The 8,867-nt window shown below is 34.6% G+C and overlaps 1 pseudogene; it reads right to left on the bottom strand.

The window, feature by feature from the left end:
- Nucleotides 1–238: 238 nt before the first annotated feature.
- On the bottom strand, nt 239–8,461 carry LOC129869740 (methyl-CpG-binding domain-containing protein 4-like; annotated as a pseudogene).
- Nucleotides 8,462–8,867: the final 406 nt, after the last annotated feature.

The following is an 8,867-nucleotide window of genomic DNA, read 5'->3' as shown; positions in this document are numbered from 1 at the left end:
CTGCCCTCTGCGGTCATAACCGGCCAAGCTGCTGTGTGCTAAATAACTATAGGAATAAGGTGAATCACCGAATGAAGAGTTGTAGTAGTAGGCTGTAGAATTGGGGTCGGATTATACTGTGCTCCTGCCTATCCTAAAGTCTAGGCCTCCTCTTGAACTGATGTTCAATTGAAGTGCTGGGTAGTGTCCTTGCTTGAGACATACCCTCCACAAAGTTGAGGATTCGGTCTAGAGTATCCTATAATACTTGTGTGGCCATAAATCTAGGTGGAGGATACGCTGGATGTTCCTCCACTGACTGAGGCTCGAACTGCTCAACCTCTATATCTGACTCTGGCACTGGTGCTATATCTTGAGCTTTGCCTCGGCCTCTACCCTGAGCTGGGGATCTATCTGCATGTGTAGGGGGTCCTTATCTATGTCGACTAGATCTCACCCTAGTCATCTGAGAAAGAGTGAAACAATTAAGATTTAGAGGTGTTCATCCTCATTAACGCACGATCAGAAAAAATAATAGTGACTTAATTCCTAACAATGTCATATAGCCTATCGAAGATTGGATACAAACATCATTGTACAGATTCGCGGACTCTACTAGACTCGTGCTCCTATAATAGAGAGACCGGTAAACCTAAGCTCTGATACCACTCTTTCATGAACGAAGTCTAAACCATGATGGCGCCAACCATAACACCTGAGTAGGCAAACTGAACCCAAATATAATTGAAGTCAAATCTCACTATAAATAAATAATTAAATACATAAGAAGGCGGAAGTAAAAAGAATAGAACAAAAGAAATCGGTCCAAGGTATAGATATGTAAATAAAATATAAAATATATAAAAAATCCCAAAAGTGACCAAAAGAAATGAGCGACTTGACACTAGACCATGGACCTAGTGTCACATATACAGGAGCTACTAAGTACAAAATCTGATAATATATATAAATATACAATACAGATCTGACTTTCCAAAATACAAAATACAAGTCATAGAAAAAGAGGGAATATAGAAAGTCTCTGAACGTTGGGAGCTCACCACAATCCGAAATTGGCACCGCTATGGATGATCAGGCGTGGGCTAAGGGTGGCTCGAACCGGGAGATGCATCAAAAAGATGTAGAAGTGTAGTATGAGTACCAAAAAATGGGGTACCCAGTAGTCATCATAGGCCAACCAAGCTCAGAAATAATAAAATATATAAAAAGCAGCATGATGATACCAATAATAATAAGAGAAGAATCCAAACTACAAATATGGAGAAAGGGGCACGGGAATAATCATACACTAGTCAAGCAAGTCCAACTAATCAAGTAAGCACATCAATAATCCCATCTGATAAAAATACCAAAAGAATACTCAAATGTAAACTCGTAGCTAAGGCTCAATATCCTAAAATATCATGAAGTGCCTGGAATTCACGCCTCAAGCTTCTCAATAATAGTAATAATAATAGTAACCCAAATATATATCATGGGCCACCCAAAATTCACAGCTTAAGCTTCTAAATAATAGTAGTAATAATAATAACTCGAGATATGTACCAATGGGCTGCTCAAAATTCATGCCTCGAGCTTCCCAATAAGAAATGCCATAATTAAAATATCACCGGTACTTCCTTTAAATCATTACACTTATTTATAAATGAAAAATCTTGAAATCACTATTTTATTCTTTAAAAAAGATTTTTAAACACCGGCGAGGCAACTCAATAAAAGTTATAAGTCAAAATCATATATCACTCTTCTTGAGCAAAAATCCCGTCAAAGGTGCCAAATCACTAAGCTGATGTATAAGAAACACGACCTCGTGCCTAACATTTCAATATTAAAAGCAAGCAAGATATAGGCACCCACCAAAATCACAACAACTGGCAACCAAAACCAAACAAGTCAAGCAAATGGCATCCGATGTTCAAATCACCTAGGAGCAAGCTCTAAGGATTCTAATCGTTATAAACAAGCCAAGAAATCATATAGACTAAGGATCTGACGACTAAATCCCCAACTAATCACTAACAATGATCATTGACTCCCAACTTCTCTTTGGACTATCAACACCTAAGTCACCAACCTAATCGTGCATTACTACTAAAAATATACCAATTCTAGCCAAGCCAAGTCTAAAAAGAGTAAGTCATAGCCTACCTCAAAGCCGAAACCACACTCGAATTGCTAAATTTCAGTCTTTCCTTTCTGGGCCACCTCCAAATAATGCCACTCTATCAAATTATCGACGAACATATCAAAAAAAGACAGACGTTACCCATATTTCTATAATTACAAATGGATCTAAAATCGAGTCAAAATTTGACATTCTGACCCATACATAAAATTAAAAAACCAACTCTATCACAAGGTCCCAAATAACTCAAAGAACTTGTGCCCCAAATTTGGATGCATTCCGAGAATCGAAAGAGTTCAAACAACCCAACCAATTTCAAGCCCTAGAATAGTGTTAAAATCCAAGAAATATTGAAATTTATGCAAAGATTACAAGGTTTTTAGGACGGAAAAAGGTCTCGGAACGTTCCCACAAGAATCCCCAATGTATCAGAATGAGAATGATCAAATTTGGTCAAGAATTGCTCTCAAAAAGGGAGTTTAATATGTTGGAAATAGAGAGAAAATGGGTCGCATTGGGTCTTAAAAGACCTCACTGTCAGACCATTCAATGTTCTTCGCGAATGCGGAGTACAATCATCCATACCTCCACAAACGCGACCTTAAGCCTGTGAACACAGAGAATAAAAGGCTCAAATTCCATGAATGCGGCCAGGGGCCTGCAAATGTGGAGAGTAAATTTGAGATGCACCAGCAGCTGTACTGGTGCATTTTCCAAGGAAAACAAGTCCCTCAACGAGGCTCGAAACTCGTTCAAAATCTTGTTGATAGAAAAAAACTATGCTACCCAATTGGAAATAACATTTTGGACTCAACGGAATTGATGGATTTCCCAACAGAGGTCATTTCAACAGAATGTTGAACAAAGTCAAAGAATTTTTTAAAAATATTTAAAATGCACAAACGACCAAAAACTCATTTTGATCATTTTGGGAATCAAACCAAAGGTCGCTCTACACCAAACATGACATTTCAAAGCTAACTGTGCTGACAAAATATTTATCCAAACACGTTAATCCAAAATATTGACCAAAGTCAAACTTTGCCAAACTTTAAAGTTAAAATGACAAAACTACCCAAACTCAAAATAAAGATTCCAAAACCCAAACCAACCTTCATCCTAAACCAAAATGGGTCTTTCGGAGCTGATGGAATCGTAGAAATTCTTATACGATGCTCGAATCTCTGGATCTTGATTAAAGTCAATTCTATCATACCTGAAGCCTAAAAAATAACCAAATTACCTCAAAACTCAACCAGACACCTTGGGAAGCGAGCCACCCATTCTGACATAACATATAAACTATAAAGAAAGTAGGGAAGGGATAAAATGGTAAGAACACACAAAAGCATGAAAATTACGTTGGAGGTCATTACACTGAATGCGAACCCTCCAAGCGAACACAACCCCCACGCTAGCCTCTTTTCTATAATCGCGCCACTTGGCTCGTGATTGCGGTGCTCTTGTACTAGCACTAGAAATGAGAAAATGCAATATTACATTTTAAAGATTTTAACTTTTACTTTAGTGTGCCATTAATATTCACTATTTGTCAATTCTCAAATTACTATATCCTCAACTCTTGCTCTCATTATACATTTATACTACTTAAACCTCTAGTAAATTGTATGACATTCTCCTTTAATGAGCAAGCATAGTAGAAGTAGAAATATATTATCAATTACTTAGACTTATTCCAATTAATCAGAACCCTGAGGCAACTCTAGGAACAAAATATGAAAGAATTAGTGCAAACAAAATTTTGAGAATTATCCGAGAATAGAATTGAATGCATGAGAAAAACAATGGCAAAAAAACCCAAAAAAGCAAGCAGTTTTCCTTCTATGGCATCCGAAAGAATTGATGGCTTTAGAAGTTGGGCTTGATCCTTTCTGTCTTTGACTCCTAAAATGTAGGATCAAACCAAATTTTCGAAGCCATCAATTCTTTGTCGATGTTCCATGGTTTTTTAGAAACTTTCATGAAGGCATAACACCATCAGAAAGAGGTTTTCCACATTCCACAAACCGTTTGAGCCAACTGATTTGTTTGTAAGTTCCTCCAAATCCAGAATTGATGCCTCCAATACATCAGTCTCCAAGGCTGGTAAAGCTTTTGCACAACTCTAAGCACAAGAAGATGCATAGGATGTAGTTTCATTTAAAATGTCATTTGATTTATTTACAACGTCTTCTAAATCTACAAACTTTGTAGTTTTGAAGTCCCTGTTAGAGAACGATGTGTTTGATGACAATCCAATTGTTGCCTTTCTGTCCCTTTTTCCTTCACCTATAGCATGTCCAACAATTAGAACATCAAAATAGGATGAAACCGTGTTTATAAGTTTAGTTACTATGATGCAAGAATCTTTTCAAGAAGATAATTCTTATTTTACAGAAAACAAAGACGTGTAATTTTAGTTAGAACACATTAAAACTATGATTTAGATTTTGCAAACTGTAAAAGCCAAATGATAGAGTGTAGAATGAGACTCCTTATCAATCAGTTTCTTCTGGGAGAAGTGTACATAGCAGATCACCTAGTGTTTCACACCAAACAATATCGACTCACCATGGTTACATTATTTAATGAGGTGGAAATGTATATTTATTAATCATATATACTATAGTGAAATAACTTTACTTGTATGCATCTATTTTTTTTTATTTCTAACACATCATTCTTCCTATAACAAATCATCTTTCACCAGAGTTGGCTCACCACTATGTACTCGACTAAATCCTCCTCTAAAAGTTGTGGAATTCTTTATTCTTTCTTGGATTGTTTTCAGTGTACGCTTGCACTTGTCCTTTTATTTTTCCCCTTTTAGTATAATTTGAGTATGCAAGACTATGAAAAAGTAGAGGAGAGCAGTTCCTAATTCTAACCAAAAAGGGTCAATAAAACTGTTCAATATATAACACAAGTCCAAAATTTTACAAGTGTTCCAGTGATAAATGATTAACATTTATATGAGAGTATTTCTTCCTTGAGAATGATTTTTGCTTTTGAATATTCTTGATTACAAAAAACTAGATTGTTTCTTGTTGACATGTCCAATGTATAAGAGAGACAAAATAATCTAGTAGCATGTCATTGGTAGAAGACTATTGTCCTTGATTAAGAATGAGAGTTTATGGGATAGTTTATTTCCTAAGTTATTACATTGCATGTTTATCTTTTAAAAGCTTCCGCATTAGTAATTATTCAGTATTTTAGTATGCCGGGCGAAGGATTACCTCGAGCCACCAATGGTTCCGAGTGGCGGCCACGTCCATGGTTTAGACTTGGGCCGTGACAAAATTTCTCATTGCCTAACATTTCCAAATATGAATTATACATTAAATTGTTGTTCCCTCTATTTTAATTTATATAATATACTTTTCTTTTTAATTAATTCAAAATATAACAACATTTTTCTATATTTAATAGTAACAAGTAAATGACAAATTTCATTTTACCCTTTATCATTAAGATTGAAACACAAAAATTATGGGTTTGTGTAAATTCGTAGTTTTATTTTGCTATATAATGCAGGTAAAACTTAATACAAAGTGATTTGGATATTTAATAACTTGAATTAATGTACAATTCACATGTTATATTTTTTTGATCATACTACATGTAAGTGGAGATACGAAGGAACACTACGGGTATATTTTTTTTGCTAGTAAGCAAAAAATATTGTCTCAAAAATATTTACGTATAATCAAAAAAATACTTTGACTTTGGAACCGAACCCCCATCCTTTAACTTGAACCCGGACCCCACCCAGAACATGATGCTCAACCCAACCATGCCCTTACCTAAAGCCCAATCATCAACAACCCAATATGCAATGCAAACTAGAGACTTAGTCTCGATCCTAATTCAAAACAATGATTAAGGACCCGAATCCAGACCAGGATTCGACCTTGCCACTTAATTAGGATTCAATTGAGGCCGAGGTCGAATATCGAGTTGAGAGTTAGGTAATTGGATCCCAAGTCGGGGTTAGGGTCAAGAGCTAGGAGTCAAGAGTCGGTCCAGGGGTCTAGAGTCTCGAGCTCATGATTAGGATCTAGGAGTCAGGATCCCTAATTGGGATTTGGGTACACGATTGGGAATTTGGTACCTAGTTGGGACCAGATTCAAAAGTTGGGTCTCAGGTTGGGAAAAGTTGTATTTATTATAACATTCCACACTTAATTAAAATAAAAGAACATTTCACCATATTTCTTAAACTAGACCAATAATATGTCACATATCAAGAAAAACAATTGGTCTTAAAACAACCAAAAATGAAAATTTGAATTGGAGTTACATGTTTTATTGGGGGTGGGGATGGGATAATAAAGATTAAGGAATTTTAAATTTAAACAAGGAAATGAGGGAACATAATATGAAAGACACTAAAATAGATGGTATAAGGAATATTTTAGTAGCTTAGTTGATTGACTATCTAAAAATTTTGCCTTGTTTATGAAAGTTTTATCCTCCACATTGTAATCCCTCCATCGTAATTCCCTTTTCAATAATAATTTTAAAAATGATATTAAAATAAATCATACAAACATTAGAAAATATCAATCAACATTCATAGAATAAATAAACAATGTTACCCTATTTTACTAGTATTTAGATAGTTTCATACAAATTTCCCGATATCTTCATCTCTTTTTCATTTTTGTACCAATTTATAATTAAAAGTCCTCTCAGATATTGTTTTTTTTATTTAAACTTTAAAGTAAATGGATAAAAGAGAAAAAATTATGAAAAAGGGATCCAAAATGGAAAAAATATACCGAACCATACACAAAATAATAAGAGATTGAAGAAGGATTTTAGGGTTTGTAGGATGTATGGGAAAGAAAGAGGATAGTTGGGAGCGCCCAAAGGAAATATAAATATATTAGGATTTAGAAAATAGTTGTGAGGTTCAAAGAAATAGTGAAAGGGAGATGTGTGGATCATTTGATCCTTTTAATCTCCATTGTTCATTCAATTTAACTGGACGACCCACACTTCTCTCCTTTACTAGTTATTTAACTCACACAACTATTTTCTAAACCCTAATTCATTTCTATTTGCTTCAATCTCCCCCAAATCTTCTCTTTGTCTCTCCTTTATCCTATAAACCTTAACAACCTTCTTCAAGCTCTGTTATTTCGTATGTGAATCAATTTACAAACCATAACAACCTTCTTCAAGCCTGTTATTTCGTATGTGAATCAATATATTATTTTCATTTTCAAACCTGTTTTCAGTTTCTTTTTTCTCCTTTATCCATTTACTGTAAAGTTTGGATAAAAACATGAATATCTAAGAGGACTTTTTATCATATATTGGTCCAAAAAAGGAAAGGTGATGAAGATATCATAAAATATGAATGAAACTATTTAAATACTAGTAAAATGAGATAACACCATCTATTTTCTCTTTAAATGTTGATTTCTTTGATGTGATGTTTGTATGATTTATTTTAACACCATTTATTACTACTACTACCACTACTACTACGACTACTAATACTAACCCTGAGCTTAAGACATAAGACCTTGGACTTGACTCTTAATTCCCAATACTTGACTGCTGACCCCGACTTGGGATATGAGTATTTGAGTCCAAGCTCGAGATCTAACCTCAAACCTGACCCGATCCTATGTTAGTGTCAAGGTCGAATCCTGGTTCGAATTATGGTCTTTAATCTTAACTCCGATTAGGGTCAAAATTAGGTCTCAAGTCAGTGGTTGGTCTTAGGTTAAGCATACCATGACTCTAAAAATTTCATCTATAGAGAAAATGAATAACTCCAGCTCCATCCATTCACACACTCATTTGGCGCTAATATTTGCTCCTTCTTGTTCGAGTTATCCAAAAGAGCGGTAGAGGGTATAGTATCATCCAAATTGTGGGGATGGTCAAGCTAAAATTTGAGTCTTTAATTTCCCTGAATTAAGGATTTTATCGAAAAAAGTACATATTTTTGTAAAGGATAAGATTTTCTTTCCTGAAGGAGTGAAATAATAAGCAGCCCTTTTAGATTAATCTTTCCTTAGGTACAATTCTCCCTTACACTTAGATGGAGTTTTTGGCAGATTGGGCTTGTAAATGACACAAGTTTGAGAAGAATCGTACATAATACCAGTAGGTTCATCACAAGAACTATTGGGTTTATTGTCGCAGTAAAATGGTTCTTCAACAAACCTACTTCTAATTTTCTCAAACTCTTCCTGCATGTGTTGAAATCGTCATCCATTTTATGAATTTCCCACATTATGTTGTCTATATGCTCACTGATGGATTTGTTGCCAACCTCGATGATGTTTTTGGAGTTTTTGGAGAATCATTCACCATTTCTGAGGACAATCAAGTCCATTCCTCTTACTTTTAAAGAGTTTTTAACAAAATAAAAACAGAAGCCACAAATAGAATTCAATAATCCTCTGTATATTTGGAAACATGTACTTCTATGAAGAAATCAAGAATAGCATCACCAGAAAAATTATTAGAAAAGTTAAAAAATATTCAATTCAATAGCTGCAAATAATAATAGCAAGTATAGTGATTTGACAAAATTTATCTTTAGAGAGTATGGAGAATGAAACCCTAACAATACACAAGAGTTTTTTCTTTTGCATGGCTGAGTGGGTGATATAGGTGATGGATATAAAGAGAGAAAAATTACCTTTTTATTTTTATTAATGAATTCATTTGGTTTTAAAGACGTGATAATATATCTTTTAAGAACCAGATACATACC

Source organism: Solanum dulcamara, chromosome 10, assembly GCF_947179165.1.
Source record: "Solanum dulcamara chromosome 10, daSolDulc1.2, whole genome shotgun sequence".
NCBI classification, from domain to species: Eukaryota; Viridiplantae; Streptophyta; class Magnoliopsida; order Solanales; family Solanaceae; genus Solanum; species Solanum dulcamara.
This window is presented reverse-complemented; position numbering and strand designations above follow the sequence as displayed.